The sequence below is a fragment of the Catharus ustulatus genome, chromosome 40, assembly GCF_009819885.2.
Source record: "Catharus ustulatus isolate bCatUst1 chromosome 40, bCatUst1.pri.v2, whole genome shotgun sequence".
Classification (NCBI taxonomy): Eukaryota; Metazoa; Chordata; class Aves; order Passeriformes; family Turdidae; genus Catharus; species Catharus ustulatus.
In genome coordinates this window covers 519,939-529,358 of record NC_046260.1, presented here as the reverse complement: position 1 = coordinate 529,358, position 9,420 = coordinate 519,939, and the positions used below count along the sequence as shown (strand labels likewise).

General features: G+C 52.1%; 1 long non-coding RNA gene across 1 annotated transcript; it reads left to right on the top strand.

The window, feature by feature from the left end:
* The first annotated feature begins 1,575 nt into the window (after positions 1-1,575).
* LOC117010214 lies at positions 1,576-6,752 on the top strand. The gene is made up of 5 exons (XR_004420589.1): positions 1,576-1,841; positions 3,056-3,093; positions 3,899-3,952; positions 5,023-5,044; positions 6,710-6,752. It is a non-coding gene; the product is annotated as an uncharacterized LOC117010214 (long non-coding RNA).
* The last annotated feature ends 2,668 nt before the right edge of the window (positions 6,753-9,420 follow it).

The window sequence follows — 9,420 nt, the reverse complement described above, 5'->3', positions numbered from 1 at the left end:
TCCTCCTCCTCCTCTTCTTCCTCCTCCTCCTCCTCTTCCTCCTCCAGCTCCTCCTCCTCTTCCTCCTCCTCCTCTTCCTCCTCCTCCTCCTCCGAGGCCGCACCCGAGGCCGCGCCCGAGGCCGCCCCTCCCCCCGCGGTGGCGGTGGCGTCGTCCCCTCCCCCTCCCGTTGTCACCGAGCCCGCCCCGGCCACGCCCACTGCGGCCACCACGGCCACACCCACCTCAGACACGCCCACGCCCACCCAATCCACGGCCACGCCCACTTCCGGCGTGACCACGCCCACCGCAGCCACGCCCTTGCTGTCGCTCAAACCCACGGCGGTGGGCGGAGCCACGGGCTTGCCCCGCCCCCCCGGCTCGCTGCTGTCACTCACCCCGGGCGGGGGGCGTGGCTTGAGGCCTTCGTCCCGCCCCCCGGGATCGCTGCTCTCATTGGCCGCCGCCGGGCGGGGCGTGGCCGGGCGGGGCGGGGGCCCCTTCCCCCTATTGGCTGCCCGCAGCCCAGGCTCCGCCTCTTTCCAGCGCGCGGCCACGCCCTTCCTGGCCACGCCCACGCGCGGGGGGTGGAGCCCCCGCTCCCCCTCCTCCCCCTTCCTGCGGGGGGGCGTGACCGGCGGGGCGTGGCCTCGGTTGGGAGGGGGCGGGGCCTGCCTGCACCGTTTCCACGGCAACCTGGGGGCGGGGCTGGGCTGCTCCGCCCGCCTGGGGGGCGGGGCTTGCATGCACCGTTTCCACGGCAACGTGGGCGTGGCCTCGATGGCGGCGGCCAATCGGATCAGCCCCTGCGGCCACCGCGGCTGCTGCTACCACGGGAGGGGCGGGGCCTCGCTGGGAGGGGGCGGGGCCACGCCGCGGAGCCCCTCCCCCTTCGCCATGACGCCCAGCATGGCCGCCCGCATGGCCCAGTACTCCCAGTACGGCTCCGGCGCCTCCCAGTACAGCTCATCCTCCTCCCAGTATAGCCCGGCGTCCTCCCAGTACGGCTCGGGCTCCTCCCAGTACAGCACGGGCTCCTCCCAGTACGGGACCGGCTCCTCCCAGTACGGCGCCGGCTCCTCCCAGTTCGGCACCAGCACGGCGGCGGCGGCCCAGTACCAGTACCAGTACGCCCAGTTCGCCTCCCAGTACTCCCAGTACTCCCAGTACGGCGCCGACAGCTCCCAGTACGGGGCCGGCGACGCCTCCCAGTACGCCACCAGCGCCGCCCAGTACGCGGCCAGCGCCGCCCAGTACGCGGCGTCCGGCGCCGCGGCCGCGGCGGCGTCGGGGGGGAGGCGCGGCCAGCGAGGCCTCCCAGTACACAGCCGGGACTGGGAACCAGTACGGGACTGGGAGCGGGGGAGGGGCGGCGGCGGGGAGCGGGGGAGGGGCGGCCAGCGCTGGGTGGGGGGAGGGGAGCACCCAGGAGAGCTGGGCAGGGGGGAGGGGGAGGGGGGAGGGCAGAGTGGGGGAGGGGGTGAGCTGGGGGAACTGGGTGACCCCGTCCCAGTAAGGGGTGGGGGGAGGGGAAACTGGGAACGCGCCCCTAAATTTGGGGGGAAAAAACCCAAAAATTGAATTTTTGGGGAGGGAGTTTGGGGGTCAAACCTCAAATTTTGGGGGGGTTTTCAGGGTGGGGGAGGGTCCCAGCCCTGGATTTGGGGGGGTCCCCGCCCCAAAAACCGCGAAGTATTCGGCCCCGAATTTGGGGTTTTTAGCCCCAAAAAAAAAAAAAAAAAAAAAAAATCGGCCCTGGAGAGGGGGCGTGGCCAAGGTGAAGCCCCGCCCCTCGGCCGGAGGCGGAGTCAGCGTGGGCACTTCCGGGTTCGGCCCCTCCCCCCTGCGCGCGATTGGCGGAGGTGAGAGCGAGGGGCGGGGCCTGGAAAGGGGGCGGGGCTTAAAAGGGGGCGGGGTTTGGGGTGGAAATTCCCGGATGTTGGGGGTGAAAAATCCGAATTTTGGGGAGGAATTTTAGGGTTAAAATTCCCAGTTTTGGGGTGGATTTTGGGGTGAAAATGTCGAGTTTTGGGGTGGTTTGGAGGAGTTAAAATTCCCAGTTTTGGGGTGGATTTTAAGGGTTAAAATTCCCAGTTTTGGGTGGTTTTAAGGTGGATTTTAAGGTGAAAAATTCCTAAATTTGGGGCGAAAAATCCCAATTTTGGGTGGTTTTAAGGTGGATTTTGGGGTGAAAACTCCCAAACTTTGGGTGGATTTTGGGGTGAAAATGTCGAGTTTTGGTTGTGGATTGTAAGGTTAAAATGTTCGGTTTTGGGGTGAAAATTCCCAATTTTTGGTGGATTTTACGGTGGATTTTGGAGTTTAAATATTCGGATTTAGGAAGGATTTTTGGGGTTAAAATTCCCAGTTTTAGGGTGGTTTTGGGCAGTTAAAAATCCTGATTTTGGGGTGGATTTTAAGGAGGATTTTGGGGTGAAATTTGTGATTTTTGGGGTGGATTTGGGGGTAAAAATTCCCAGTTTTAGGGTAAAAATTCCATTTCTTGGGGTGGAATTTTGGGTAAAAATTCCAAGTTTTGGGGTGGAATTTTGGGTAAAAATTCCCATTTTTGGGGTAAAAATTCCCAGTTTTGGGGTGGATTTTAGGGTGAAATTTATGATTTTTGGGTTGGATTTTAGGGTATAAATTCCCATTTTTGGGGTGGATTTTGGGGTGAAATTTGTGATTTTCAGGGTAAAATTTGTGATTTTTTGGGTGGATTTTGGGTTAAAAATTCCCATTTTTGGGGTGGATTTTTAGGATGAAATTTGTGGTTTTTGGGGTGGATTTTGGGGTAAAAAATTCAGAATTTTGGGGTAAAATTTCCCAGTTTTAGGGTGGATTTTGGGGTAAAAATTCAGAATTTTAGGGTGGATTTTGGGGTAAAAATTCCCATTTTTGGGGTGAATTTCGGGGTGAAATTTGTGATTTTTGGGGCGGATTTTGAGGTAAAAATTCCCAGTTTTAGGATAAAATTTCCTGGTTTTTGGGTGGATTTTGGGGTGAAATCTTTGATTTTTTGGGGTGAAATTTGGTGTTTTTGGGGCGGTTTGGGGCTGAGCTGTGGCCGTTGCAGGTGGCACCGGGGGGGTGACCGAGGTGACCTCGAGCGGGGTGAGCACGGAGAGGTTTGGGGGGAAAATTCACAATTTTGGGGGTGAAAATTCCCTTTTTTGGGGATGGATTTTGGGGGTTAAAATTCCAATTTATGGGTAAAATTTGGGGTGAAAATTCCCTTTTTGGGGTAAAATTTGGGGTTGAAAATGCCCATTTTTAGGGGTGAAAATTCCCATTTATGGGGTAAAAATTCCCTTTTTGGGGTTAAAATTCTCATTTTTGGGGTAAAATTTGGGGGTAAAAATCCCATTTTTGGGGGTGAAAATTCTCGTTTTGGGGATGGATTTTTGGGGTTAAAATTCCCATTTTTGGGGGTTAAAATTCCCCATATTTGGTAAAATTTGGGGGTTAAAATTCCCATTTTTTGGTAAAACTTTGGGGTTAAAATTCCCATTTTTGGGGTTAAAATTCCTATATTTGGTAAAATTTGGGGGTTAAAATTCCCATTTTTGAGGTAAAATTTGGGGTTAAAATTTCAGTTTCTGGGGTTGAAAATTTCTATTTTTGGGTGAATTTTGCAGGTAAAATTCCCAATTTTTAGTAAAATTTGGGGTTAAAATTTTCATTTTTGGGGTAAAATTTTGGGTTAAAATTCCCATTTTTTAGACAAAATTTGGGGTTAAAATACCCATTTTTGGGGGTAAAAATTCCTATTTTTGGGTAAAATTTGGGGTGAAAATTCCCATTTTTGGGTTAAAAGTGTGGGGTAAAAATGTCCAACTTGGGGTGGATTTTGGGGTAAAAAACACCGAATTTTGGGGTCGTTTTGGGGTGAAAATGCCCAGTCTGGGGGTTGTTTTAGGGTGAAAACGCTCAGTTTGCAGTGGATTTTAGGATGAAAAAAGCGGATTTTAGGGTAAAAAAAATGTCATTTTTGGGGAAAAAAATGTTAAATTTTGGGGTTGGATTTGGGATAAAAAAAACGGGATTTTGGGTGAAAAAATCTCAATTTTGGGGGTGGATTTTGGGATTAAATTTCCTATTTTTGGGTTGGATTTTGGGGTGGAATTTCCCATTTTGAGGGTGGATTTTGGGATGAAAATTCCCATTTTTGGGGGTAAATTTTAATGGAATTTCCCATTTTTGGGGGTGGATTTTAGGGTGGAATTTCCCTTTTTTGGGGGTGGATTTTGGGGTGAAAGTTCTGAATTTTGGAGTGGAATTTCCCATTTTTGGGGGTGGATTTTTCCCATTTTTGGGGGTGGATTTCATGGAATTTCCCATTTTGGGGGGGGATTTTGGGATGAAAATTCCCATTTTTGGGGGTGGATTTTGGGATGGAATTTCCCGTTTTTGGGGGTGGATTTTGGGATGAAAATTCCCATTTTTGGGGGTGGATTTTGGGGTTGAATTTCCCATTTTGGGGTGGAATTTCCCTTTTTTGGGGGTGGATTTTGGGATGGAATTTCCCATTTTTGGGGGGGATTTTCCCATTTTTGGGTGTAATTTATTGGAATTTCCCATTTTTTGGGGTGGATTTTAATGGAATTTCCCATTTTGGGGGGGGATTTTGGGATGAAAATTCCCGTTTTTGGGTGTAAATTTTAATGGAATTTCCCATTTTTGGGGGTGGATTTTCCCATTTCTGGGGGTGGATTTCAATGGAATTTCCCATTTTTGGGGGGTGGATTTTAGGGTGAAATTTTCAATTTTGGGTGCAAATTTTAATGGAATTTCCCTTCTTTGGGGGTGGATTTTGGGATGAAAATTCCCATTTTTGGGGGTGGATTTTAATGGAATTTCTCAATTTTGGGGAGGGATTTTTGGGGTAAAAACACCTGAATTTGGGGATGGGGGAGGGGCCGATTTGGGGGATTTTTGGGTGGATTTTGGGGGATTTTTGGGTGGATTTTGGGTCAGTTTTGGGTGGATTTTGGGGCAGATTTTGGGGATTTTGGGGCAGATTTGACCTGTGCCCCGTTGCAGGATCCGTGGGGCGACTCCAGGGGTGAGTCCTGGCCTGGGGGAGGGGCAGGAGGAAGGGTCTGGAAGGTTCTGGAAGGGGGGGGAGGGGTGGGGGTCACTCAGGGTGGGGGTTGGGGTCACCCCCAGTGGTCACTCTTGAGTTTAGGGGTCGTTCCCAGTGGTCATTTGGGGCTGGGGGCACTCAGGGGTCCCCTCAAGTGGTCACTCAGTGGGTTTGGGGGGTTGTTCCCAGTGGTCACTCTGGCTTTGGGGTCATTCCCAGTGGTCACCCTTGGAGTTTTGGGGTCCCCCCCAGTGGTTACCCCTGAGTTTAGGGGTCACTCCCAGTGGTCATTTTGGGGGTTTGAGGTCACCCCCTGTGGTCACTCAGTGGGGTTGGTGTCACCCCCAGTGGTCACTTTGAGTTTAGGGGTCAAGCCAGTGGTCACTCTGGGGTTGGGGTCACTCTTGGGGCTTTGGTGGTCCTTCCCAGTGGTCAGTGGGTTGGGGTCAGCCCCTGTGGTCACTCAGTGGGGTTGAGGTCAGCCCCTGTGGTCACTTTTGGAGTTTTGGGGTCAGTCCCAGTGGTCATTTTTGGGGTTTGGTGGTCATTCCCAGTGGTCACTTTGGGTTTGGGGTCACCCCTGTGGTCAGTCTGGGGGTTGGGGGTTGTTCCCAGTGGTCATTTTGGAGTTTTGGGGTCATTCCCGGGTGGTCACTCTTTAGTTTAGGGGTCATTCCCAGTGGTCAGTGGGGTTGGTGTCATTCCCAGTGGTCACTCGGGGTTTGGGGTCATTCTTGAGGTTTAGGGGTTGTTCCTAGTGGTAATTTTGGGGTTCTGGGGCCACCCCCAGTGGTCAGTGGGGTTGGTGTCACCCCCAGTGGTCACTCAGTGGGTTTGGGGTCACCCCTAGTGGTCATTTGGGGGTTTGGTGGTCAGTCCCAGTGGTCAGTCTGGGTTTGGGGTTCCAGTGGTCACTTGGGGTTTAGGGGTCATCCCAATGGTCAGTGGGGTTGGGGTCACCCTCAGTGGTCACTCAGTGGGGTTGGGGTCCCAGTGGTCACTCTGGGGGTTGGTGGTCATTCCCAGTGGTCAGTCTTGGAGTTTTTGGGTCCCCCCTGCAGTGGTCACTCTGGGTCTGGGGTCACTCTGGGGGTTTGGTGGTCATTCCAAGTGGACATTCTGGATTTGGGGTCCTTCCCAGTGGTCATTTTGGGGGTTTGGTGGTCATTCTGGGTTTGGGGTTCTAGTGGTCACTCGGTGGGGTTTGGGGGTCACCCTCAGTGGTCATTCCAGGTTTGGGGTCCCAGTGGTCAGTGGGGTTGGAGTCACCCCCAGTGGTCACCCTGGGGATTTGGGGTCACCCAGGTGGTCATTTTGGGGGTCTGGGGTCACTCCCAGTGGTCATTTTGGAGTTTTGGGGTCATTCCAAGTGGTCACTCTAGGGGTTTGGGGTGCCCCCCAGTGGTCACTCTTGGGGTTGGGGTCACTTTGAGGGCTTGGGGGGTCACTCCCAGTGGTCACTCTTGGGGTTGGTGGTCATTCCGGGCTTGGGGTCCCAGTGGTCACTCAGTGGGTTCGGGGTCACCCCCAGTGGTCATTTTGGGGGTCTGGGGGTCACCCAAGTGGTCACTCTTGGGAGTTTTGGGGTTTCCCCCCAGTGGTCACTCTGGGGGTCAGGGGTCACTCTGGGGGGTCACTCCTCAGGTCCCCGCCGGGGGGGTCACTCCGGCCCCTCCCCCCACGCCGGCGCTGCCGCTCCAGGGACCCTCCGGGTACGTGTGGGGGAGGGGCGGCCCCGCCCCGCCCCCCTCCCCAAAAAAATCCGGGTCCTCCCGGCCGCTGGGGGGCGCTGCCGCCCCTTGGCCACGCCCCCTCACGCCTCTCTTCTCTTGCAGCTCCGCCCCCGAAGCTCCGCCCCCGACTTCAGGCCCCGCCCCTTTTTCCTTATCCGCACCCTTTTATCTTCAAGCTCCGCCCATTTTTCCTCTCCAAGCTCCTCCCCCTTTTCCTGACCACGCCCCTGCTGTGATCCCGCCCCTTTTCTCCCTTAGCCCCGCCCCCTTTTGGTTTGTTTCCTGTTTTACATTAAACAACCCAAAAATGGAAATGTGGGCGTGGTCTGTGCTGGGGGGGCGGGGCTTGGGTTGGGACAACCCAAAAATGGAAATGTGGGCGTGGTCTGTGCTTGGGGGCGGGGCTTGGGTTGGGTCATGACGGGGGAGGGATGGAATGGTGGGGGGGAAAAAAGTTTAAAAAATTTTATGAAATGCCCCAAAATCAACTGAATTATCCCCAAAATCCTATGTTGGATCCCATTTTAAACTCAATTTTTCCCCAAAAATTCTATTTTTTTACCTCTATTTTTTCCCCAAAAATACCTCCAAAATTGCCTCTTTCCTCATTTTTATCCCGAATTTTCTCTAAATTTTCACCAAAATTTTTCCCTTTTTCCCTAAATTTTTACCAAAAATTTTCCCTTTTCCCCTCAATTTAAATCCAAAAATTTCCCCTTTTTCCCTCAATTTTCACCCAAATTTTTTCCCTTTTCCCCTCAATTTAAATCCAAAATTTTCCCCTTTTCCCTCAATTTTCACCCAAAATTTTTCCCTTTTCCCCTCAATTTTCACCCAAAATTTCTCTAGAATTCCCTTTTTTCCTCAATTTTTACCCTGAATTTTCCCTAAATTTTCACTCAAAATTTTCCCTTTTTCCCTAAATTTTCACCCAGAATTTTCCCTTTTTTTCCCCTCAATTTTCACCCAAAATTTCTCCAAGATTCCCTTTTTTGCCCCAATTTCCCCCCTCAAAACTTTCCGAGATTCCGTTTTTCCCTCAATTTTCACCCAAAAATTTCCCCAGGATCCCTTTTTCCCTCAAATTTTCACTTAAAAATTTCCCCAAGATTCCATTTTTCCCTCAAATTTTCACCCAAAAAATATCCCCAGGATTCCCTTATTCCCTCAATTTTCACCCAAAAACACTCCAGAATTCCCTTTTTCGCTCAATTTTCACCCAAATTTTCTCTTTTTCCGTCAAAATTTCCCCTTTTTCCCCACATAAAAAGCCCCAAAATTTAATTTTTTCGCCCCAAAAACCACCGTCCCCTCACGTTCCTCCGCTAGGGGGCGCCGTTTTCCCGCCGCTCCCCCTCAGGGCCCCGCGCATGCGCGCTGCGCTCGGACCGTACCAACCTGAGGGGAACGCGGGGGGGGGGCAACCACGGGAGGGGCGGGAACGGGCGAGTCCATTACAAACCGAGCCCGGGGAGGCGTCGGGGAGGCCCCGGGGCCGCTCGTAAGTGAGGGGAAATGATTTTTGGGGTAAAATTGAAAGGATTTGGGTTTAAAATTAAAATATTTAGGGGGCAAAACTGAGAGGTTTTGGGAGGGAGAATTGAAGGGGGAAAGGAGAGTCCGGACACCGGGGTTGTGTTTGGGACACGGGGCTGAGGAGAAGGGAGGGCGGAGACGTGGGAATGGAGGGGGGCTGAAGGGAGAAGGGCGTCCCGCAGCGGTTTTGGGGGGAATTTGAGGTAAAATTTGGGGTTCCGGAGTAATTTTTGGGATTTTCTGAGGGGAAATTTGGATCCTGGAGCTGTTTTGAGGGGAAAGCTGAGGAAAAAAGGGGTCCTGGAGCGGTTTTGGAGGGATTTTGAGATAAAAATTTGGGTCTCGGAGCGATTTTTGGGGAGTTTCTGAGGGGAAATTGGGGTCCCGGAGCGGTTTTGGGGAGATTTTGAGGTAAAAATTGGGGTTCTGTAGCGATTTTTGGGAGTTTCTGAGGAGAAATTGGGGTCTCTGAGTGATTTTTGGGGGGATTTTGAGGTAAAAATTTGGGTCTCGGAGCGATTTTAGGGAGTTTTCTGAGGCGAAATTGGGGTCCCGGAACGGTTTTGGGGGGATTTTGAGGTAAAAATTTGGGTTCTGTAGCGATTTTTGGGAGTTTCTGAGGGGAAATTTGGATCCTGGAGCTGTTTTGAGGGGAAAACTGAGGAAAAAAGGAGTCCTGGAGCGGTTTTGGAGGGATTTTGAGATAAAAATTTGGGTCTCGGAGCGATTTTAGGGAGTTTTCTGAGGCGAAATTGGGGTCCCGGAGCGGTTTTGGGGAGATTTTGAGGTAAAAATTTGGGTTCTGTAGCGATTTTAGGGAGATTCTGAGGGAAATTGGGGTCTCTGAGTGATTTTTGGGAGAAAAGTGAGGAAAAAAAGGGGTCCTGGAGCGGTTTTAGCACGATTTTGAGGAAAAAATTGGGGTCTCGGAGCGATTTTGTGGAGATTCTGAGGGGAAATTTGGGTCTCTGAGTGATTTTAGGGGGATTTTTAAGTAAGAATTTGGGTTCCGAAGCGATTTTAGGGAGTTTTCTGAGGGGAAATTGGGGTCCCGGAACGGTTTTGGGAGGATTTGAGTTAAAAATT